Below are 25,742 nucleotides of genomic sequence, written 5' to 3'. Positions count from 1 at the left end.
GTGAATGTGTGGACAGGCTGGTGGAGGAAGCTGCCCCGGTAATAAACGGGCTGTCTCTGGAAGGGAGGGAGGGAGTAAAAGGAAGCAAGGGAGTGTGGAGGGGGTTAGGCTTCTCCTTTGCCATGGCAGAACAGGTGGTGAGCTGAAGGACCAGTTGGTCTCTCCGGAGCCCGCAGCTGTGCCAGGCGGTGACTAAAGCGCTCCTTCACTACGCCCACGCTCTCAAAAGAGCAAATGGCAGGAGTGTCACTAGATAGTTCGTTCTGCTCACTACGTGCCGACGGATGACTGGGGGGGGGGGGGGGGGAACGGGGGGGGGGGAACGGGGGGGGGGACTGACAGAGGTATATGATTTGAGAGAGTGACCAATTTCAGACATGAGAGAGAAAAAAACAGTTTTCTGCCCAGTGAGATTTGTATGATGGTAGGTTTGCTATACTCTTGATCTGCTGACTGACACCCACCTTCCATTGTCACCACTGTCTGTCGCTGTCTGTCTGTCTGTCTGTCTGTCTGTCTGTCTGTCTGTCTGTCTGTCTGTCTGTCTGTCTGTCTGTCTGTCTGTCTGTCTGTCTGTCCGTCCGTCCGTCCTGAATGTTATCCTTTTCTTCTCAGCACATGATTGAGCCCTCAGTCCTTTACATGGACACATGGAGTGTGTCAAGGCCACCCATGTGCAGTGTGTGAATCTGTGTGTGCATTTGTGAATCTGTGTGCGTATGTCAATCTGTGTGTGCGCATGTGAATCTGTGTGTGTGCGTGTTTATGATTGTGTGAGAGCCCTACAGGGTGGTGCTGCCTGCTGAGGAGCCTCTCTGACACTTCCTCTCCCTCCATCTCCTAATCTGACCTGTCTGCCATTCAGATTGCTTTTCACTGCATTAACCAGAGAAGGGAGAGAGGAGAGAGACGTGAAAACCGGACAGACATTGTCTCTTCTCTTTATTGACTCCAATGACGGGACGAGAGGGCGACGGTGATGACACTCATCCACTCTGCAATCAGAGGCAGGAGCGATGGATGCGTCACAGTATTTGATTAGCTGGAGTTGGCCACTCAGCCTGAAGCACTGTTTACAGACCAAGATGTTTGTTTTCAGCGAAAAGAGGTCAATAGCTAGGAAGATGTGAGGTAGCTAACAAGCAGATTGACACTACAGTCTGAAGACGGTACACTTACTGTAATGAATTGAATGACATCATCAGAAGTTGACGGACAGGGCTCAGTCTTATGAGATCGAGAAATCAAATGTCTTGTTCTCAGATGGATAGAGCTGTCTCTTACCTCGCGGCGTTTTGTCACAATGTTTCCAACCTTGTCTGTATCCATCCAGGCAACGCTGCGCTGAAAGACAACCTTGAGATTGATGTCTGAGGCGAGGCACATCAGCCCAGTCACAAGTCCTTCACAACTTTTTTATCTTAAAAAAAATATATCTGTCTTTAAGCATGTTGGAAAAGGACCAGTAAGTAAGCATTTCACTGATAGTCTACACCTGCAGGTGACAAAGAAAACTTCCTCAATGGAGAGTAAATACTGTAGCAGCCATGCCAAGACAGTGAAAGCTAAAACATCCTGAAACTCAGAGCCTGGTTTACCTCACATGACAACAACACGTCAAACCTTATAAAGTGTTAACAGAGAAGCTAGCCAGTGTACAGACCCAGGAGAATCCTCCCTCTGCTCTTACTGTGTGTGTACGTGGTCTCTCATACTCTCTCCCCCAGCCTCCAGCCTCTTTTTCTGGCTCTAATATAGTACCCTCTTCAGCCCAGAGCGGAGCTCCTCATATGTACATGTGGGATGAGAGTGGCAGGGGTTTGGGCTTCTCTATTAGCCCTCAGGATTAGCCAGTGCTAGCTCCCAGCTACCAGCTCCGATCACAGGCAGCCAGGGTATTAAAGAGAAATCCCTCCATCACCAAAGTCGTAATGAATTTGTAACGACCCCCATTTATTACATTTTTTGGCTGAATTTCGATGTTCAAACTTTAAGCAAACAGACAAGAATTGACTAAATGGGCCAATATTGTAGCTTTTATTAGCGATAGCCCACAGTTGTTCTCGATGGGTGCTTTTGATAACTTATATCTTAGATATGTGTGTCTTTGCATGTGATTATAGCTGAGTCTCCCGTGTGTGTGTGTGTGTGTGTGTGTGTGTGTGTGTGTGTGTGTGTGTGTGTGTGTGTGTGTGTGTGTGTGTGTGTGTGTGTGTGTGTGTGTGTGTGTGTGTGTTACCATCCGTCCCAGAGCCGGGCCCTTGATCACAGGGCTGGCAGTCTTCAGACGTCTTCAGCACCGAGTCTGCTGTGAAGCGCAGTGTCAGAGGTCTTGATGAATACAACCCCTCCCTCCCTCCCCTTCAAAGCCCTAGCAATCTGTCTGTAAACATTGATCCTCTTCCTCATCCTGTCAGCGCGCAGCGACACCCCAAAGACAATATTAGCTTAAAGGAAATGGTTGATTTTTCTCGGCACGTGTCAGAATGTCTAGCTCCGCTCTGAGGCTCTTCTTTGTGTCCTTTTAACTGGCGAGGCGAGAAAACATCCAAACGAGCGTTGTGATGTATTTGTTTAAATGCTCTTCACTGTGTTCTCATTTGACATAGTTAAAATAGTGGCGTTTTGTTGCCACCTGAAATCCGATCAGCGCATTCTGACAAAGGGTACTACACGTGGCAGTAACACTTTGCGAACACAGATCCTATTTCGCTGACAGCTCCAGACAACACCATCAGCCTGATATTCAACCTCTTCTTGAACACGAACTACAAATGAACATGAAAGCCAGGCAGCTATCAGTGTATACTGTTTCTGTGTTTTTAGCGCGCTTCATTTGTCTAGTCTTGTTGTCATTGGCGCTCTGTTCTGTCTTGGTGAGTACCAGTCAGACAGGCATGTCACCACACGTTTTCTGACATGTACTGTATGTTATCTTGGCTGTCAGATACTATCAGGCCCAGACATAGAGGCCTATGTTTTTCATAGTGTATTTATAAACTAGTCTGGGCATTAGTACTGAACCTGCACTTCAATGGAGATGTTATAGCTTGTATTCCCTTTCTGTTCTATATCTAAATAGGTTGAATAGTGCCAGGGTCAAATTGGGACAGTTGTGGCAATCATCACATCCTCCCAACTAGTCACCTGCCTCCAGTGACGACAGTGCTGCTAGTGCTGCATCCTGCTCCTCTCTAAACAGACTGTGATTTTGGGCAGAGCAGAGAAGGTGTTGCCATTGCAGACGCATGCACGCACACCCCACAACACACACACACTCACATCTTATTTAGGTGGGCTGAGGAAGGGAAGTGTGAGCTGGCTCTGTGTCAGGTCTCTAGTGCTCCCAGCAGCCCACGCTGCGTATGGTTAGCAACCTGGCAGTGCCAACACCCTGCTCTACACACCACCACCTCTCCCCTCCTGTCTTCTCCTCTCCCCTCCTGTCCTCTCCCCTCCTGTCTTCTTCTCTCCCCTCCTGTCTTCTTCTCTCCCCTCCTGTCTTCTTCTCTCCCCTCCTGTCTTCTTCTCTCCCCTCCTGTCTTCTCCTCTCCCCTCCTGTCTTCTCCTCTCCCCTCCTGTCTTCTCCTCTCCTCTCCCCTCCTGTCTTCTTCTCTCCCCTCCTGTCTTCTTCTCTCCCCTCCTGTCTTCTCCTCTCCCCTCCTGTCTTCTCCTCTCCCCTCCTGTCTTCTCCTCTCCCCTCTTGTCCTCTCCTCTCCCCTCCTGTCTTCTTCTCTCCCCTCCTGTCTTCTTCTCTCCCCTCCTGTCTTCTTCTCTCCCCTCCTGTCTTCTCCTCTCCCCTCCTGTCTTCTCCTCTCCAGTCTGAATAAATCAGGGAATAAGCACAGCTATGGAGGGAAGAAATATAATATTTGTGTAATTCCTAAATCTTTTTGTTTTACCACCACTCATTCTGAGCACGTGTCAAATAAAACATAGTGTTGCAAATGCAGAATCACTCAATCTACACCCGTGTGTGTGAACACACACACACACACACACACACACACACACACACACACACACACACACACACACCCCCTACAACGTGGCCACAGCAAGCAGGTTGTGTGTCTGCGATTTCCAATGAAAGTAACTTACGTAGTTACTAGTCGTGTAGTGACTGTGTAGGGACTGTGTAGGGGCTGTGTAGGAGCTGTGTAGGGACTGTGTAGGAGCTGTGTAGGGACTGTGTAGGGACTGTGTAGGGGCTGTGTAGGGACTGTGTAGGGGCTGTGTAGGGACTGTGTAGGGACTGTGTAGGGGCTGTGTAGGGACTGTGTAGGGGCTGTGCAGGGGCTGTGTAGGGGCTGTGTAGGGGCTGTGCAGGGGCTGTGTAGGGGCTGTGTAGGGGCTGTGCAGGGGCTGTGCAGGGACTGTGCAGGGACTGTGTAGGGGCTGTGTAGGGGCTGTGTAGGGGCTGTGTAGGGGCTGTGTAGGGGCTGTGCAGGGGCTGTGCAGGGGCTGTGCAGGGGCTGTGTAGGGGCTGTGTAGGGACTGTGTAGGGGCTGTGTAGGGGCTGTGCAGGGACTGTGTAGGGGCCGTGCAGGGACTGTGCAGGGGCCGTGTAGGGGCCGTGTAGGGACTGTGTAGGGGCTGTGTAGGGGCTGTGTAGGGGCTGTGTAGTGACTGTGTAGGGACTGTGTCTTGGCAGGCAGGTATGCACCGGTAGCTAAGCAGGAAGTTTGTCTTTTATCTGATTTCTGTCAGTTTGCTCTTCCCATCTGGCAGTTAGCAGACCCACAGAAGCTGACGTTGTTACTCAACTCCTAAGCATCTAGTTGAAGCATTCTGCCTGACTGAAGGCTCCAGCCTGCAGTTGTATCTTCCGTGCTGTGGCATGCTACACACTTCCTGCCAAGCTAAAGGCTCTGTCTGTAGTTCATACGCAATGCCGACTGATGGGAGGTGCAGTACTGAGGAGTAACATGTTTTACAGTACAGTGCCCCGTGCTCGTGTGCATGGCATGGCTAGGAAGAATGCCCTTCATTTGTCTGTGCTGTGCTCCTCCATCCTCAGGTTAGCCCTCTGCTCTCCATAGAATTACTATCAAAGTCAACAGACAGGGAACTAGTCAGTTCATCCCTTGGAGTACCTGTGTCTGTAGAGAATGACTTGGTGTTGAGACAGAGAGAGGTGGGGAACCCAGAGTCTTATCACCCAACACTGACAGCTACTGTAGAATGAATAGTGCTGGGATCAGCTATGTTCTAAGTCAATCAGGAGTAATTGAGGTCACAATGAGCCCTGAGTATCCATGCCTACTGGGTAGCATAGTGCTGGAGAGATGCTGTACTACTGAACATATGAGCGGCCCCACTGAATTTACTAACTGCTTTCCAGTTGGGAAATAAGTGTGTACAGTATATTGGTGTACTATACAGTATGAACAAGCCCCATGTATTATTTACTAAAACAATAATGCTCTGTTTTTATTGGCATTTGAAATATTGCAAAGTGAAAAATACTGTAAAAGGATTATGCAGAGAGAGTTTGAAAATAAACAATGTTTTACAGTGTGTCACATCTAGAGGACTGCATACATATTATTTGGTTGTAAAAGGGAGTCCCTGTAGTTTCGTTTTATAGCTTAGGAGTCTGATGTGCCACTGTATGGAAAACAATCATTTAAGTGTTTTTTCCATTCCGAGCAGACACCCAAAAAGCTGCTCTGGCAAGTTTGTGGGATGTATAAATATTAAAGCAGCTAATTCCGATGCTAATCGAGACTGTATTCCTGTAAAAAGTTTGCCACATTTATTCTCTGGCTTTTTATTAGGCAAAATATATTTATTTTTGCTGGGACTGCCTGTCTGAGAGATTTTGGTCAGCCTCTCACACAGAGTAGCACTACTGTTGAGCTACAGCCAGGCTGTGGAGACCTTGTTGAAGATAGGGCTGAGAGAGGGAGGGCTGAGAGAGGGAGGGCTGAGAGAGGGGCCGGATGCTTGCCCATCTGCCAGGTGAATTGAACAGTGTTTAAATGTCGTTGTTCAGCGACAGTCCAAGAGAAGGATCTAGCCGGAGGCATGTGTCCTTCAGCCTTCTTTAGTACTCCTCACAGATGCCTGTTTTCCCTAGACGCTCCCCCTCTCTCTTTCTGCCTGCTCTTATCTCCAAACAGACCGCTCCATGTTCATCTCAGAATAATGTTTCCGCTCCGTATGCTCCCACACACGACACCTCCTTCATTTCTCCAATGGAAATGAAAAGAGTGGTGAGTGTGTTGGTGACCTTGTGGGGTGATTGACTACTAGCCTTGAGTATGAGGCTGATACCACTATGTGTCTCTACTGTATAGGTGACTAACTGTTGCAGTTGAAGATGTTATGTTAGTGTTGAACTTATTAGGTTACGCCAGTCAACCAGCAGAGGAGGAAGGAAGGCTCCGCTCCAGGATACAGGTGAGGGAACCAGTATGGCTGTCTGGCTGGTGTTACCCATGTGGTTCGTTGCTAGCAGAGGACTCTAGTAATGTTAGTGATCTCAATAAACACACAGCTGATCTGAGGAAGGCCCAGCAGCAGGCAGGGAGGCCAGGGAGGCAGATTGATTAGGACAGACCTGGGACAGATCTGGGCTCTGATGAAACCTGGGTCTGCCCGTTCTGTTGGGCTGGGGACCTACTAGCTTTCTCTCTTGCTCTCCCTCCACCTCCGATCTTGCTGACAGAAACCTTCCAGGGAGGCTGTTTTTCTCGGTTTTCACTATTGGCACACAAGACAGGGATAAAGAGAGAGGGGTGTGACTGTGTGTGCAAATGGACAAGTATTGGAAGGGCTGCACAGGGCTGAATGTGTGTTGGTACTAATCATGTGACCTCATGGATGCTGCTCTCTGTTTGACTCAGTGACTGTGTGGAGCTGACTGGAGTGCCATTGTCTCCTCTCCTCCTCTCTCCCCCTCCTGACAGGTCTTTGTTTCACTCCCACCGCATCGCCACTCTCACTGACTGATGTCATATGGGCTTTTTAGCGAACCAAGCATCTCTCCCCCCCGTCCCCCCGTCCCCCCCGTCTCTCCCCTCCCGTCTCTCCCCTCCCGTCTCTCCCCTGCCTTCAAGCCACTTGGTTACGTTAGCTCCGGAGCCTCCCACTGCTTCCCAGCCTCCTGTTTCTCAGATGGGCTCAGGGAAGGACCTAAAATTAGCAGCTCCCCATGCTCTGTTTTGCTTTGCGCCGATCGCTTAATTAGCTGTAGAACACAGCATGGATGAGCCCAGACTTGGCCCATGGATGCATTATATAAGGGTTATATAATTTGATGCATATTTTATGCTGAATATTGCAGCGAGAGTGCTGCTTTATGGTGGTGTCCCGCTCGTAGACCTGCGCTGTCGAGTCAGATAGGAGGCAAAAGGTCAGCTCTGCTTCCAGAGTTTGACAGGGAGAGGAGAAGTTACTTTACCTGGGGCCATTTACAGAGGCAGCGTCTCAGACTGGGGTGCTAATAGTGTCAACTGCTGTATTCTCTACAGGCAGTATGTTTTGGGTGCTATTGATACATTGTGTAAATGGAGGATGATTGCAAGTATATGTAATCCCCCTGCAGTAAATATGATGAAAAAACAAGGTTCCCATATTTGAATGTTGTCACCTATTATTTCCAATGTACTGTATCTATTTGTAGCGCCCCCCTTTCTTTGAAGAGTAGCAAATTAATTTGTGACCCTCCTTATCCGTGTTCATCATCTAGAATACATTCATATACCTACTAAATTCACAACAAGAAATAGGTTATGTAGTATTCTTTACGCTGGCCAAGATTACACACACTCTACTGCTGTATAGGAATTGGCAATATACACAGATCAAATCACAACATCACCAGGCACAGATATCTAGCTGCTCCCATGGTTTAATAGAACCCTAGAAATCTCCCATTATGGGTATTGTTGTTTGTGAGCCAGGATAAGCTCACAAAGCTTGTTGATTTGTCTGAGAAATTCCTAAATAAATTAGTGAGTCATGTTACTTCCCGAAACAAGACATTTTTACAACCGGGTCTACGGGCCCGGTGCCTGCCTTGGCAGTGCGTAGTGAGCGGGGAAAAGCAGGCAGGTCCTCATTAGGAGTGTGTGAGTGTGTGGGAAAAGTAAGAGAAAGGGATCACATCCAGGATCGACAGGTCATTTTGTTCTTCCTCAGTCAGGATTAGGTTAGTTCTCCCAAGTCATTTTACTGGGTATTTATCCTTGAGGTGACATTGGGGCCAAACACTTCCCTCCAGTCAATGTCATTGATGTTGATCAGCTTGTTGGATGGATGTAGAGACAAAGCGGAAACGTGTGGGCTGGAGGTTGATGCCATGTATTGGGATTCCATTACCAGACCAGTTAGATACAGTATGTTGTAGCTCAACTCATTGACTGTGTCTGCTTTATTCAGCGTGGCACTCCATTTATGTTAGCTAACAGCTCTGTTTACACATCCATCAGACAGCCATGGGATCAATCACTGGGCTGGGAGCTAATTGTTTCATTCAGTGTATTACAATTGACCTGCTTGGTCACATTGGTCCTGCAGTATTGACATTTCTGATGGTGGGTCATGCTCTTCAGTCATCAAGTATTTATGCTCCAATAGGATATGTGTTGAGAGAATTCACAGCATTACATGTGTGCATTGAATGTAGTGTGTGTAGTGTGCTGGCTGGCTGGCCTGCTGCGAGAGAGAGAGTGAGCCAGCCAGCGGTTTCCCTCTAGGTTACAGAGAGCTGGTAGTGGGACTCAGGTGGTATGCTATTTCCCTTCCCAATATGCCCCCCTAGACACAACTACGACAAAACAACCAAAAAAACGGGTCACAACTCCTGCTGTTCTGTTACACGCTGGGTCTATACTTAGTCAATGGTAGACTTCGAGGGGACTCCTATGGTAGGTACACCTATAACTCATCTCATGGCAGTTGTACTGTAGATTATTTTATCACCGACCTCAACCCACAGTCTGTACGTGTACATTTAGCAGTAGAAAGCCTGAACAGTATATTTGACCTAACAGCTAACATATCAAACATATCAAGCAGAAAACCTAAGAAAATGAACAGCAATGAGAAATGGTTTAGCTTACGCCCAAAACAATACAGAAATACACACAAAAAAAAACAAGGAACAGCATGCAAGAAAACAGCTCAATGTGATTGAAGAACCCCAGAATCAAATCACTTCTATCCAGAAATGGAGATGTGTGGATAAACCACTTCTCCATTCTATTTGGCTGTATAACAAAGAACCAAGAACAAAAACATATACATGATAATGTACTTCACTTAGAACCAGCTGTCACCAGAACCCATTAGATTCACCAATTACATTGGATGAGCTACAGGACAAAGTACAAACCGTCCAACCCAAAAAGGCCTGTGGTGTTGATTGTATAGTAAACAAAATGATACAGACCACAAATTAAAATAGGTTATTCTTAAATCTTCAACATTATCCTCAGCTCTGACTTCTTCCCCAATATTTGGATCCAAGGTCTGGTCACCTCAATCCACTAAATTTTAGGCAAATTGGACCTCAATAATTACCGCAGAATCTGCGTCAACAGTAATCTCTGGAAAATCCTCTGCAGTGTCATCAACAGCAGAGTCCAACATTTATTTCCTCAGTGAAAACAATGTCCTGAGCAAATGTCAAGTTGGCTCCTTCCTAAAATACTGTACAACAGACCACGTATACACCATGCACACCCTTATTGACAAACAAACAAACCAAAACAAAAGTGAAGTCTTCTCATGCTTTGTTGATAAAAAGATGCTTGACTCAGTTTACATTTTAGTCATTTAGCAGACACTCTTATCCAGAGTGACTTACAGTAGACTGCATTTCATACTTTTTTCTTCTTCTTTGTACTGGACCCCCATGGGAATTGAACCCACAACGCTGGTGTTGCAAGTGCCATGCTCTACCATCTGAGACACATGGGACCACTTTGGCGTTAGGGTCTGCTAAACAAATGGTTGGAGATTGGCAATAAACACACACTTTCCTCGGGGCTGTGGGGTGAGACAGGGATGCAGCTTGAGCCCCACCATCTTCAACATACTGTATATCAATGAGTTGGCGAGGGCACTAGAACAGTCTGCAGCACCCGGCCTCACCCTACTGGACTCGGAACTCAAACGTCTACTGTTTGCAGATGATCTGGTTCTTCTGTCCATAACCAAAGAGGACCTACAGCAGCACCTAGATCTTCTGCACAGATTCTGTCAGACCTGGGACCTGTCGGTGACTCTCAGTAAGCCAAAAATAATGGTGTTCCAAAAAAGATCCAGTTGCCAGGACCACAAATACAAATCATATTTAGACACCGTTGCCCTAGAGCATACCAATAATTATACCTACCTCTGCCTAAACATCAACACCACAGGTAACTTCCAAAAAAGCTGTGAACGATCTAGATAGAAGGCAAGAAGGGCTTTCTATGCCTTCAAAAGGAACATAAAACTCAACATCCCAATTAGGATCTGGCTCAGTCAGTTATAGAACCCATTGCCCTCTGTGGTTGTGAGGTCTGGGCTCCACTCACCAACCAATAATTCACTAAATGGGACAAACACACAATTGAGACTCCGCATGCAGAATTCTGCAAATACGCAAAACCCCAAACGATCCATGCAGAGCAGAATTAAGACTAGACCCGCTAGTTATCAACATCCAGAAAAGAGCTGTTCAATTTTACAACCACCTAAAAGGAAGCAATGCCCACACATTCCACCACAAAGCCCTCACCTACAGAGATTAACCTAGAGAAGAGTCCCCTCAGCCAGCTGGTTCTGGGGCTCTGTTAACAAACACAAACAGACCACACAGAGCCCCAGGACAGCAACACAATTAGATCCAACCAAATTATGAGAATGCAAAGAGAGAACTACAGTGAGGGAAAAAAGTATTTGATCCCCTGCTGATTTTGTACGTTTGCCCACTGACTAAGAAATTATGAGCCTATCATTTTAATGGTAGGTTTATTTGAACAGTGAGAGACAGAATAACAACAAAAAAATCCAGAAAAACGCATGTCAAAAATGTTATAAATTGATTTGCATTTTAATAAGGGAAATAAGTATTTGACCCCTCTGCAAAACATGACTTAGTACTTGGTGGCAAAACCCTTGTTGGCAATCACAGAGATCAGACGTTTCTTGTAGTTGGCCACCAGGTTTGCACACATCTCAGGAGGGATTTTGTCCCACTCCTCTTTGCAGATCTTCTCCAAGTCATTAAGGTTTCGAGGCTGACGTTTGGCAACTCGAACCTTCAGCTCCCTCCACAGATTTTCTATGGGATTAAGGTCTGGAGACTGGCTAGGCCACTCCAGGACCTTAATGTGCTTCTTCTTGAGCCACTCCTTTGTTGCCTTGGCCGTGTGTTTTGGGTCATTGTCATGCTGGAATACCCATTCACGACCCATCCAAACGTACAAAATCAGCAGGGGATCAAGTACTTTTTTCCCTCACTGTATTTGACACACTGTAAAGAATCAACCAGAAAACAAAGCAATTTGGAATGCTATCTGGAATCAATAGATTAGATACATGCCCACTGTCTACAGTGGAAACTGAGCTGCACTTCCTAACCTAATGCCAAATGTATGACCATATTTCCCACAGATCACATAGACCCAGAAAGAATTTGTAAACAAATCAAACATTGATAAATTCCCAACTCTGTTAGTCAAAATACCGTAATGTGCCATCACAGTAGCAATAGTTGTGGCCCTATGCCATGAGAAAAGAGAGAGAGAGAGAGAGAGAGAGATGCTAGGAGTATAGTAATGTCCATGAGAAAAGAGAGAGAGAGAGAGATGCTAGGAGTATAGTAACGTCCATGAGAAAAGAGAGAGAGATGCTAGGAGTATAGTAATGTCCATGAGAAAAGAGAGAGAGAGAGATGCTAGGGCTTGTGTACCGTCCATGAGAAAAGAGAGAGAGAGAGAGAGAGAGAGAGAGATGCTAGGAGTATAGTAATGTACATGAGAAAAGAGAGAGAGAAAGATGCTAGGAGTATAGTAACGTCCATGAGAAAAGAGAGAGAGAGAGAGATGCTAGGAGTATAGTAACGTCCATGAGAAAAGGAGTGAGAGAGAGATGCTAGGAGTATAGTACCGTCCATGAGAAAAGAGAGAGAGAAAGAGAGATGCTAGGAGTATAGTAATGTCCATGAGAAAAGGAGTGAGAGAGAGATGCTAGGAGTATAGTACCGTCCATGAGAAAAGAGAAAGAGAGAGAGAGAGAGAGAGATGCTAGGAGTATAGTAATGTCCATGAGAAAAGGAGTGAGAGAGAGATGCTAGGAGTATAGTAACGTCCATGAGAAAAGAGAAAGAGAGAGAGAGAGAGAGAGAGAGAGAGAGAGAGATGCTAGTATAGTAATGTCCATGAGAAAAGAGAAAGAGAGAGAGAGATGCTAGGAGTATAGTAATATCCATGAGAAAAGAGAGAGAGAGATGCTAGGAGTATAGTAATGTCCATGAGAAAAGAGAGAGAGAGAGATGCTAGGTGTATAGTAACGTAGAGAGAGAGAGAGATGCTAGGAGTATAGTAATGTCCATGAGAAAAGAGAGAGAGAGATGCTAGGAGTATAGTAATGTCCATGAGAAAAGAGAGAGAGAGAGAGATGCTAGGAGTATAGTAACGTCCATGAGAAAAGAGAGAGAGAGAGATGCTAGGAGTATAGTAATGTCCATGAGAAAAGGAGTGAGAGAGAGATGCTAGGAGTATAGTAACGTCCATGAGAAAAGAGAAAGAGAGAGAGAGAGAGAGAGAGAGAGAGATATGCTAGGAGTATAGTAATGTCCATGAGAAAAGAGTGAGAGAGAGAGATGCTAGGTGTATAGTAACGTCCATGAGAAAAGAGAAAGAGAGAGAGAGAGAGATGCTAGGAGTATAGTAATATCCATGAGAAAAGAGAGAGAGAGATGCTAGGAGTATAGTAATGTCCATGAGAAAAGAGAGAGAGAGAGAGAGAGATGCTAGGTGTATAGTAACGTAGAGAGAGAGAGAGATGCTAGGAGTATAGTAATGTCCATGAGAAAAGAGAGAGAGAGATGCTAGGAGTATAGTAACGTCCATGAGAAAAGAGAGAGAGAGATGCTAGGAGTATAGTAATGTCCATGAGAAAAGAGAGAGAGAGAGAGAGAGATGCTAGGAGTATAGTAACGTCCATGAGAAAAGAGAGAGAGAGAGAGAGAGAGAGAGAGAGAGAGAGAGAGAGAGAGAGAGAGAGAGAGAGAGAGAGAGAGAGAGAGAGAGAGAGAGAGAGAGAGAGATGCTAGGAGTATAGTAACGTCCATGAGAAAAGAGAGAGAGAGATGCTAGGAGTATAGTAATGTCCATGAGAAAAGAGAGAGAGAGATGCTAGGAGTATAGTAACGTCCATGAGAAAAGAGAGAGAGAGAGATGCTAGGAGTATAGTAATGTCCATGAGAAAAGAGAGAGAGAGATGCTAGGAGTATAGTAATGTCCATGAGAAAAGAGAGAGAGAGATGCTAGGAGTATAGTAACGTCCATGAGAAAAGAGAGAGAGAGATGCTAGGAGTATAGTAACGTCCATGAGAAAAGAGAGAGAGAGAGAGAGAGAGAGAGAGAGAGAGATGCTAGGAGTATAGTAATATCCATGAGAAAAGAGAGAGAGAGAGATGCTAGGAGTATAGTAATGTCCATGAGAAAAGAGAGAGAGAGATGCTATGAGTATAGTAATGTCCATGAGAAAAGAGAGAGAGAGAGATGCTAGGAGTATAGTAACGTCCATGAGAAAAGAGAGAGAGAGATGCTATAGTAACGTCCATGGGGCAGCCCATGATATTTTTAGCCTGAGCCAATCTGACAGCATGTCCTTCACTGCTCATCCACTAACAGCCGCTCAGTGTTACTCTACTCCCCAGCCAGGCCATAGAATGTAAATGACAGAGCATGCCCAGGCTATAAAGATGAATGGCATGTGTGCTTTAGCTTTGTTTGGCGCTGTGGAAGGAGCTGTTTTTAGAAAGCAAGAGGTAAGATTATCGTCTCAGTCATTTGCAATGAAAGATTGAGAGAAGTGTATTTTAGGGGTAAATTGAGTGATTTATTTGAGAATGTTCCTCTATAAATGTACTTCCTTCTAGAACGTGCTTGCATATTTGTGGTGTACAGCATGGTGTATGAAGATTTAAAACACTTTGTGGGTTGTGTGGGGGCGTTTACTGGATATTCATGGGAGTCATTGAAATGAATTTTGAATCAAATCTGTCAATATTCAAGATGCCACTTACCACCCTCTCAGAGCCTCCTACACAGTTCCTGTGTGCATGCCACAAATAGCTACAAATTGGCTGCCATTAAAACCTGTTAAAACCCAGATTATGTTAATCGCCTGTAAAACTGAAAGGTGTGATGCAACCCAATTAATATCATGTTTGATGGAAATTTTATCCAGCCATCTGTGATGGAGGATTTGGGCTGACATTTGTCTTTCGAGCAAATTAAAAAGCGGCGAAATATGTGCTGTCAAAGCAATTGACTTGATTATGAGGCCATAATGCTCTTTCCAGGGCAATTGTTTGTCAGGGAAAAATATAATTTGTTAAATTAACTCCCATCCATGGTCTTTCACGAATCACGACAGTACATTTGGTTTTGATTCAAGTCTGAAAAAAAAAAAAGAAAATCTGTGAGCCAGCCTGAACCCAGATACCTTTTGGTCGTTTTGTTCTTGAGCGTGGCTCTTAGTGACTCACCTGCGCTCCCATGTGTTGTTGGTTGTAGAGGAGCTGAGGGCCATGGGACCCCAGCAGGGGTGTTCTGTTTGGGAAGCCCCCGGTGCTCATTCCCAGCATCAGCCAGCTGATCTGACTCAGGGCCAAGTCTAAAATTGTTACTGCTTGTCTGGGTGATTGGCGTAAACTGACACTGGAGAGAAAAAGGGCCATGGGGGAGAGGTGGGAGAGAGTGGGGGGGGGGGCTCTCTGAGCTGGCCTGCCTGCTTTGCCTTACCGCTAGGGGTAACAGGTGCCACGGGCAACATGAGACCCGGTGGAATGACAGGGACGGAGAGAAGGGCTTCGAGGCGGGGGGGGGGGGGACGTTCCGAGAGGTTTTGCCCAGAAAGGGTTTCACCGTCGGAATCGGGAACAGCTGTGGGGTCGGCCCCTCAGCTGGCGGTGGAAAACATGCAGGCAGGCCTGTTGCGTAACTCCTAACTGGGTCCCTGATGGCTGGCTGAGAGCGAGTCACTGCCTCACACTCCAATGAGCAATTGTACCTCGGCTGCATGAGAGCGGGTTTGTTTTGGAGGGGCTGCTGAGCGACTGTTTTCATGATCGCTTGCTCTCATTCTGTCAGGCTGCCTCACGCTCCCCCAAGGCCTGCTAGGAAGACCCACCCCCCGGCCAGGGACGGTCAGGGGTCGCCAGGTCAAATAGGACTTTGTCATGAAAAAGCTCTGGTCCTATTAGAGAGGCTGATGCTGCCAGGAACATATGACACACTGTGTTTCTACTTCTCCCTCTCTCTGGACCTCCCTGAATAGAAGGAAAGAAACGTGTAAAAGGATATAAAATAGCGATAAAATGTGATGAACTCATTCGATATCTGCTTCGACTTAAAGGAGCACATTCATTATTTTGTCAACTTAAATGGCGAATGATATGAGGGAAAATGTCCAAGAATGCAAAATAAACAATGTGTCACACCATAAACACAGTTTAAAATGTAGTACGTTGTGCGTGTGTGTGCATTTGGGTACGTGTGTGTGTGCTGCGTGCTTTGCAGACTCCGCTCTCTGTGTGTTCCTCTGTCTCAGCTCCAGGGGGTGTATAAGTGAAACCCTCTGCACAGCCTTCAATAGAAAAATACAGAGAGGGTTTCCCCTCCCAATTTCCTCTGCTCCAGTTATCAAGGCAGTTTTTTTCCCTCTCTCTCAGTGTACATTAGGCACAGATATCAATATGTGTCTGATAAAAGTCCTGTGTGGCTCAGTTGGTAGAGCATGGTGCTAGCGAAGGTAGGGTTGGGGGTTTGATTCCCACGTGGGACTAGTACGAAGATATGTGTACTCACTACTGTAAGTCGCCCTGTGTAAGAGCATCTACTAAATGACTCAAATGTAAATGTAGCATCCTTAAATTAAATATTGGGATTCATTTCTCCTGAAGGCAATGGATTTTAGAGGGATGCGGTGCCGTTGATGCCACCAGCTTTTGAAGTAGCTACATTTTATAGCGTATAGGTTACATTTCTGTAGCTGTTTTTGTAGCCTTTTTAAAGGGTCCACTCCACTCAGAGTTTTGGGACTAACCTTGTCCTAGATGGCAAAGGTTGGAGTCTTCCTAGCCAATTTATAGCACTGTTATAGAAACCCATAGGGCAAGGCATTGACCTGAGGTGCTGCAAACTATCTTCAGATGTATTCATAGACATTCATAGAATTCTCCACTTGAAGAACTCTACAAGGTTGTCCAGTCTGTTTTACTAGCTAGCTAAATGGTTTTCAAACATGGATCGTGAGAGAGTTTGTGCCTTGACAGGATAAGCAGATTTGGTCACACGCAGCATGTGCCGTTCAGCGTTTTATGCATAAATGAGTTTATTTCCAAAACGCTATAACTATACATACATTTTTCACATTTGTGTTTTTTCTTCAGAAATGGGGTGGTGTACCTAATAAACTGGCAACTGAGTATGTTTCTACTAGGTCATTCTGTTGCTTGATATCCAGGGCATGTTATGTGTTTACATACAGATGTGCAGAAGGGCCTACAGTATATGATAGAGTACTGTCCTAGTTTTTATACTCTGCTACATTCAAAATACACTGCTCAAAAAAATAAAGGGAACACTTAAACAACACAATGTAACTCCAAGTCAATCACACTTCTGTGAAATCAAACTGTCCACTTAGGAAGCAACACTGATTGACAATCAATTTCACATGCTGTTGTGCAAATGGAATAGACAACAGGTGGAAATTATAGGCAATTAGCAAGACACCCCCAATAAAGGAGTGGTTCTGCAGGTGGGGACCACAGACCACTTCTCAGTTCCTATGCTTCCTGGCTGATGTTTTGGTCACTTTTGAATGCTGGCGGTGCTTTCACTCTAGTGGTAGCATGAGACGGAGTCTACAACCCACACAAGTGCCTCAGGTAGTGCAGCTCATCCAGGATGGCACATCAATGCGAGCTGTGGCAAGAAGGTTTGCTGTGTCTGTCAGCGTAGTGTCCAGAGCATGGAGGCGCTACCAGGAGACAGGCCAGTACATCAGGAGACGTGGAGGAGGCCGTAGGAGGGCAACAACCCAGCAGCAGGACCGCTACCTCCGCCTTTGTGCAAGGAGGAGCAGGAGAAGCACTGCCAGAGCCCTGCAAAATGACCTCCAGCAGGCCACAAATGTGCATGTGTCTGCTCAAACGGTCAGAAACAGACTCCATGAGGGTGGTATGAGGGCCCGATGTCCACAGGTGGGGGTTGTGCTTACAGCCCAACACCGTGCAGGACGTTTGGCATTTGCCAGAGAACACCAACATTGGCAAATTCGCCACTGGCGCCCTGTGCTCTTCACAGATGAAAGCAGGTTCACACTGAGCACGTGACAGACGTGACAGAGTCTGGAGACGCCGTGGAGAACGTTCTGCTGCCTGCAACATCCTCCAGCATGACCGGTTTGGCGGTGGGTCAGTCATGGTGTGGGGTGGCATTTCTTTGGGGGGCCGCACAGCCCTCCATGTGCTCGCCAGAGGTAGCCTGACTGCCATTAGGTACCGAGATGAGATCCTCAGACCCCTTGTGAGACCATATGCTGGTGCGGTTGGCCCTGGGTTCCTCCTAATGCAAGACAATGCTAGACCTCATGTGGCTGGAGTGTGTCAGCAGTTCCTGCAAGAGGAAGGCATTGATGCTATGGACTGGCCCGCCCGTTCCCCAGACCTGAATCCAATTGAGCACATCTGGGACATCATGTCTCGCTCCATCCACCAACGCCACGTTGCACCACAGACTGTCCAGGAGTTGGCGGATGCTTTAGTCCAGGTCTGGGAGGAGATCCCTCAGGAGACCATCAATCACCTCATCAGGAGCATGCCCAGGCATTGTAGGGAGGTCATACAGGCACGTGGAGGCCACACACACTACTGAGCCTCATTTTGACTTGTTTTAAGGACATTACATCAAAGTTGGATCAGCCTGTAGTGTGGTTTTCCACTTTAATTTTGAGTGTGACTCTAAATCCAGACCTCCATGGGGTGATAAATTGGATTTCCATTGATTATTTTTGTGTGATTTTGTCAGCACATTCAACTATGTAAAGAAAAAAGTATTTAATAAGATTATTTCTTTCATCCAGATCTAGGATGTGTTGTTTAAGTGTTCACTTTATTTTTTTGAGCAGTATATAAACATGTGTTTCTCCCTGTAAAAGGCAATGGGGAACTGTCTCTTTTTAAGATGAAGTCAGATAGAGTGTTAAGTCTTGAGTGTGTTAAACACAGCTACCTGTTTTTATCTCATAACATCTGTTGTGTGGTAAAGTGTTATTTTGTTTCCGCTGTCTACCAGTGTGAATGCACATGCTGGTGTAGAAATAGCTAGGCGTGTCGTTGTGTCATTTCATCTTGTCTCACACATTGCATCAACGATACCTCTGCTTCCTACTGCACTCCTCCTTAGAGATGAACGGTGTGGACTAATGACTTTAGTTCACAGCAGGTGTTGGTTACTGTTGATAGCCAATAGGTGGCTATGGTGTCAGGTCTCCCTGCTCTGGGACAGTCCTTTGGGTGTGTGTGTGTTTGTGTTTGTGTTAGGGTCAACTATCCCCAGTCGTCTCCTGACCGCAGCAGTTTCTGATACCTCATAGGGAGTTCCGCAGAGGTCAAGTTATTGTTAGACCTGTAAATTGGATTCTCCAGTAAGGGCAAAGTAACAATGGTCTTATAATGGAGGTGTACGTTTGTCTTGCGTGACAACACGGGCGTTACTAACCAAAGTATCACCAACATGGGACTGGTGTCTACCCTTGCTCTAGGTGGTCCACTCAAAACAACTGCCGTATGTGTTTGGTATCATCCGCCCATTGTTGAGGTGAATTCCTCTGCCTGCGTTTTGACAATGTGTGGCCCTGAATGTATGCAATGCGGAGAATGTTATACAGTAGCTCTCAAACTAGCCGCACCGCTGTCACTCATGACATACCTGAGGTTAATTCAGAAGCGTAAACATTCATATTCAACGCTGAAGCGAGGGTTGTGGCTGGAAGCTTTTGCTCAGCAGGGCTTCTCTCTTCTCTTAGTCCCTTTCCCTCTTCCATCTCTCTCTGCTGCCCTGTCCCAGTGCTGCCCTGTCCCAGTGCTGCCCTGTCCCAGTGCTGTCCTGTCCCAATGCTGCCCTGTCCCAGTGCTGCCCTGTCCCAGTGCTGTCCTGTCCCAATGCTGCCCTGTCCCAGTGCTGCCCTGTCCCAGTGCTGCCCTGTCCCAGTGCTGCCCTGTCCCAGTGCTGCCCTGTCCCAATGTCACTCTTCATGGCCAATAATGTGGCGGCAGCCACGCACTGAAGGAGCAACACAGGAGCGAATCATATCGTTGATTGGAGAGCAGGGGATTGGGCCGGAGAAAACACATCTCTGAGGCGATTTTTCACTATTAGCCTGGCGTGCTATTTATAGAGCTGGGGGGGGGGGGGGGGGGGGAGAGAGGGGTAGTCACAGGCAGCAGGGGAAGCGGGGCGGGAGGGGTAGAGGGAAGGAGGGAGAGTAGTGGGATACCATCTTATGGCTCGCTCTTAGACAGGACACACTCGCTTTTGGATAGGACAACCCCCGGGGGGTCAGAGGTGGTGTGTGTGTCCAGACTGTAGTGTGGTGTCGCCCGCCAGGCCAGCCTGATAAGGTTGTGCTGCTGTGTCATAACAACACAACACTTAGAGAGAGAACCAGCCGGCAACAGCCCTGCTCCTGCCGCTCCACCCCATAACTGCTGTCTTTCACTTGACCCCTCTATTTGTGGTCATGTCTTGCTTAGGAAAATGTCAACTTACTTTGTAAAAAAAGACCGTGGAGCCAGCAGAGAGCAGGCAGGCAGGCAGGCGGAGAGGGAGAGAGAGACAGAGAGAGACAGAGAGAGAGAGAGAGAGAGAGAGAGAGAATGAGCATGAGCGCTGCTTGCCTTCCTGCTCTGTGGGCCAGTGGAAGGTCCTCTAAATGTAGTCTGTTGTATAATCCCTCTGGGGGCCCTATTGCTATTTCTGATCCTGGATATGCGTCACAACTGACTGGGTATTTTCTCTGGTGACTAGCTTACATCAGTAGGTCTCCTAGCAAGCATACGCTCTCACTACCAGTGAGTGGCTATTCTGATTGATGGGAGTTTGGCCCCGCTGTTTTGGCTTTCTATCGGTGACCCTGGGGAATGGACAGGAAGAGTTTCACCCCAGAGGATTGCTGTTGTTGACTAGAGATGTTGTGGGACTGGGGAGCTGATATACCCAGGTAAGTAGACATAACGTTTCTCCCTCTCCTTTTCTCTACCTCGTCTCTCTCTCTCTCTCTCTCTCTCTCTCTCTGGTGATGCTGCTGAGAAGTGATTCCCTTGTTGTCAGTGTGACAGTGGCTGTTGGGTCTCCACCGTAGACAGCCTTCTTCTCTGTGTGTTTTGGTACAAGCTGTCTGCTGTGTGTTGTCGTGGCGATACAGCCGTCACTGTGCGTGTGTATTTGTGTGTGTGACAGATGGGTCTGGTCTCGGCTGCAGGGGCTCTGTCTTCCGACGGCTTGTTTGCACAGCCCTGGCAGGTATTTAAAGAGACTGAGATAAGCGAGAAACTATGACATAACCTGGTCTGCATGTTTAGAAATGATGTCTTCTTCGCTCCACAGAGCACGTCCCTCCCTACTTCATCCTCCTGTTCTCTAACTCTCCTCTCCAGTGGTGAGGCACTTGTTGTTTAGTCCGTGAGGCAGCCTGAGGAGGGAGGAAGGGTCGCTGTAAAACACCCATTCATTTTAATTCTCACCTGTTCTAAATCTCACATAACAAGTCTGTTTTCCAGCCTGGCACTCCAAGCCACTGACTCGCTTGCGGGCCTGTCTGTCTGTCTGTCTGTCTGTCTGTCTGTCTGTCTGTCTGTCTGTCTGTCTGTCTGTCTGTCTGTCTGTCTGTCTGTCTGTCTGTCTGTCTGTCTGTCTGTCTGTCTGTCTGTCTGTCTGTCTGTCTGTCTGTCTGTCTGTCTGTCTGTCTGTCTGTCTGTCTGTCTGTCTGTCTGTCTGTCTGTCTCACTCTGTGTGTGTGTTATGATACTGGAATAACTTGTTATGTGAGGGAAGGTCCTGGTGATAAGGCAGGGAAACACCACACATACACATGCCTCACGCACGCACGCACACACACACACAAACACACACACACAAACACACACGCATGCAAACACACACTATTTCAAAGTTGTTGTTTTCGGAAAAGCTTATCTTCTTGCCGCTCTGCATGCTTAATGACACACACCACCCCAACAACAACAACCCCAACCCCAGACTCCATCATCTGGAGCCCAGGGGTGAGATTACCACAACCTTGAAATGAGCTTCCATGGCTGGGTCCTTTTTTATCAACCTTCCCGCCCTCCCTCCCTCCCTCCCTCCCTCCCTCCCTCCCTCCCTCCCTCCCTCCCTCCCTCCCTCCCTCCCTCCCTCCCCCTTCTTTCCTGTCAGCCAGAGAGATTACTCTTATGCACTCTCCCTTGTCTTTTTCTCCCTCTGTCTGTCTTTCTGCGGAGAAGAGAACTGTAATACCCTTCTCTGGCACCTGTGGAATGAGGACTCGTGCCTCTGCTAAGTGTGCTAAACTATTTTTCCATTCGCTAATTCTCAGACGATTTATAATGTGTGTGTCGCCTCAGCTCGCAGTGCTTCAGGGGGTTTGGGGGGGGGGGACATTTTTGCACGGGCATGTCTCGAGGACACCCTCTCCCTCACTGTAGGCCCCCTGTCTGGGCTCCTACTGTCTCTCAACAGTGTGGAGATACCTTTTAAGAGACTCAACATCCTAATCCTAATACCAGGAAGTTATGGAAGGGAAGTCTGGGCATGCTGTTGCTAGTGTTTGCCCTGTGTGCTGTACGTCAGCATGCTGACAGGGCAGAGAGATGGAGCGGTGGGTACCACTCTACCACATCCTTATGGTGGGGTGATGGGGCGTGTTGGTCATGTGTCTGTCTGTATAGTGTCTGTCTGTATAGTGTCTGTCTGTATAGTGTCTGTCTGTATAGTGTCTGTCTGTATAGTGTCCGTCTGTCTGTTTGTCTGTCTGTCTGTCGTTGGGGGCCAATCCAATTACCCACCCAAGTTGGATCCCATTAGCCCTCAAAGTGCGTGGGGTAATGTGATGCAGGGCTACATTAAACAGCCACCACTATGGTTACAGGGTTACAATGGAGCCACATCGGGAACAACCTGATACGGCCCCTGCTTTATCAGTTGCACTTTATCAGTTGCACTTTATCAGTTGCACTCCCTTGGCAGCGGGACAGGCCAGTAATTGTGTGCAGGTTTTGGTACTGCATTTGTTGTTGCTTGTTTTCTGTTTGCTATTATTTGATTACCCTCGTGTGTGTGTGTGTGTGTGTGTGTGTGTGTGTGTGTGTGTGTGTGTGTGTGTGTGTGTGTGTGTGTGTGTGTGTGTGTGATAAAGAGTAATATGGCATTTCACCCTGGAGCCCCGACAGTGTGAAGGGGGTCTCCTAACTAACTTTGTTTTTCCATCTATCTAACTCGGTGTTTGCTGCTTGCTTCCAGTCCTTTCTACAGTGAGTGAAACAGTCAGTCCCACTCCCTCCACTCTACAATGGTCTACTGTGCAGAGAGGCCTTACTGCCAGCTGCTTTATTGCTACTCGTTCGCTCCCGCATCAATGACCGCCGCTGTGTATTATTCACATTCAGTAGCCTATGTTCTCAATCTCAGTATTTTTTGGGACGTGTTCACCTCATGTACTTCACCCAGGTTTAGACTAGCCTGGTAGCAGATCAGTTTGTGCTTATTTCGTGCTCGTCTTTTGTATTCTGTGCCATGCAAAACGTGACAAGGTGTTGGCGACAGTACATAAATCAAATCAGATCTGGTGTAGCAAACTGCTTATGTTTCTAGCTCCAACAGTGCAGTAATACCTGACAATACAAAACAATACACACAAATCCACAAAATAGAAATAAAGGAATGAAGAAATATAGAGTATATACAGTTCTGTGACCACACTAGCAGCAAACACCAAGTAAGTTAGATGGAAAAAATGAAGTCTCCATTTCTCTGTCGTGTCCAAACCGCTATCTGGTTGGGTATACAGATCCCTCCGTCTATCCCCCTTCGGGCTTCAACCCCACCCCACTACTGTAGGAGAAAGGAACAGGGGGACATAGGGAGAAGGGCTGTCCTTGTGCAGTGTCCTGTCTCTGTCTGCTGTAGTGTAATATCCAGGTGGATGGGTTCAGTGTGTTAACCTGAGACGAGTGATCCTCAGTGACCTTGTCCATGGAGCGTTCGTTCAGCTGTCTGATTCAGAGGAGGAAGTAAATCAACATGTCAGCACTTTTATCACTGCTCTCCTTTCTCACTCTCTCTCTCTCTTTTTCCTTCTCTTTCTGTCCCTCTAAAGTACTCTCTCCCCTCTCTTCCCCCCCCCCCCCTCTCTCTCTCTCTCTCTCTCTCTCTCTCTCTCTCTCTCTCTCTCTCTCTCTCTCTCTCATCGCCTCTTTCTCTCTTGCTCTCTCTTTCCCCCTCCCCCATGTCTCTCTCTTTCTCTTTCTCATCGTCTCGTTCTCTCTTGCTCTCTCTTTCCCCCTCCCCCTGTCTGTCTCTCTCTCTCTCTTTCTCTCTCTCTCTGAAAGGTATGTGTGTTCTGAACAGGACTTTGGCCACAGAGTGAGTGACTGTGCATAGTAACGCTGCCTAGCCTGGTCGTATGCTCCAGTATTGACATTTTCCTCTATCGACATGACCTATATCTGGTCCTCGCGGTGTAGGTAGTAACATAACCACACAGCTAGAGTTACTGAAGCCAACACGACTTCCTTTAAGGATCGCATTCTGAAGAGCTATCCGCACAATACATTCTTCTGAATGGATACTCCCACACATAACCGCTGTACAGCAGATGCCTGGTTGAATGGAAGCAGCAAAATCAGCCTCACCGACTATATATCAGTCCTTGAAACACACACATACTGTAGGCATTATCATCATCAGTGGATCGCTGATTCTAGTCATTCTATATTGAGGTGCATTGCGGCAAACTTATTTTCACAATTCTCCTTGTAGCTACACGCTGTGCTTGTCTCACCCCCAAATCTCCTTCTTATGGAGAATTTTGAATTAGGAAGGTGGCACATACATGATTTATCTGGTCCTGTGAAGAACGTTGTCAGGACAGACAGACGGTCCAGTAGTTGTAGCTGTGGATGTGATTAGAGAGGGGAGTCTGTGTCCTGTTGGACTGTAGCGTCTTGAGGCTGTGTTACGCTAAATATGTGTGGAGGTGGTCACTTCTCCCTCTCTCTTTCTCCCTCTGTCTTTCACTCTCTTGCACTCTCCTCCGCCCCATTTCCCTCCCTCCCTCCCTCCCTCCCTCCCCTCCCTCCCTCCCTCCCTCCCCTCCCTCCCTCCCTCCCTCCCTCCCTCCCTCCCTCCCTCCCTCCCTCCCTCCCTCCCTCTCCCAGTGAATGCCTGTGGCCTGGTCTCTGACAGGGCGCAGTGGGTCTAAGCCCCTCACACCTCCTGTCCTTCAGTCCAGCAGCCGTTGGTGCCAGGCCCGAGAGAGTGTGTGAGAGAGAGAGGCCCTGGTAGGTGGGCAAGCTCCCCTCTCTCTGCCTCCTACCCCCTTCATACCCAGCAGGCAGCCAAACACAGCCCTGCCTTTGGCAAACATGGCTTTGTGCTCACACTGTGCTTAACAGTTAAGATAAAAAAAAATTGAATTAGTGAGAGAGAGGGGAAACGGGGAGAGAGAGGGGAAACGGGGAGAGAGAGGGGAAACGGGGAGAGAGAGGGGAAATGGGGAGAGAGAGGGGAAACGGGGGGAGAGAGGGGTAGTGAGGGGAAAAAGACAGTGAATCTATTTCTTAGTCCAAAAAATATTGGACCTCTCTGAAGTAGGTCCACCATGCCTCTTGTCCATTGTGTTCACAATCAGTATTCACACAGTTACCATGGGTTACTATTAGTCAAGTATGAAGCACTGGAACACACATGAATATATGAATATGATCAACTGTCAAACAAAAACAATGAATCATAAAAAGATATGACCTTTGTCAACAATGCTGCGTGAATCACACAAATTCAAATCGACTGAAGGTAAGCCTCAAGATTAGGGATGAGCTTGTATGGCTAGAATTGGCCACCGTTAGCATATCAGGAAGCCTAGTGTATGTGTTCTGTGTGTCAGGCTAGCTCTGTCAGGCTTGCTGTTTCTAGATCCTGGCAGGTGGGCTGGAGGTGCTGGGTCCTGGCCTACATTGAGGATTAGCACAGATGCTAATGCTAGTGTCAGTGGTTTGGCAGGGCAGCACCCCTCAGTGTGACCAGGACTAGCTGCTGGTGCTCTGTCATTACAGCCTGCTGCCAGCACTGCCCAGCAGTGGGAGGCCAGGCTCCAGGCCCGGACACACACAGAGGAAGTGAAAAGACAGAGCTGGGGGGCTTCTTAGACAGATGGCCCGCTGACACGGGACACAGCGCCCAGGGCAGGCTGAAAGGACATGCAGAGAGAGAGGAAGGTGAAAGAGA

At 47.3% G+C, this 25,742-nt stretch overlaps 1 protein-coding gene across 6 annotated transcripts in view; it reads left to right on the top strand.

Annotated features, from left to right (window-relative positions):
* Positions 1-25,742, top strand: part of hivep2a (HIVEP zinc finger 2a) — an 83,325-nt gene that overhangs the window by 13,538 nt on the left and 44,045 nt on the right. Inside the window, exon 1 of one of the 6 annotated variants that reach the window (XM_014144500.3) lies at positions 20,244-20,460. The exons of the other annotated variants lie outside the window; for them this stretch is intronic. The gene's annotated coding sequence lies outside the window, so the exon portion shown is untranslated. Of the gene's footprint in view, positions 1-20,243; positions 20,461-25,742 lie in introns of those variants that run through there. 6 annotated transcript variants of the gene reach the window in all.

Source organism: Salmo salar, chromosome 15 (assembly GCF_965601325.2).
Source record: "Salmo salar chromosome 15, fSalSal1, whole genome shotgun sequence".
Taxonomy (NCBI): Eukaryota; Metazoa; Chordata; class Actinopteri; order Salmoniformes; family Salmonidae; genus Salmo; species Salmo salar.
Note: the sequence above shows the minus strand (reverse complement) of the source record. Positions and strands in the feature narration are given on the sequence as shown.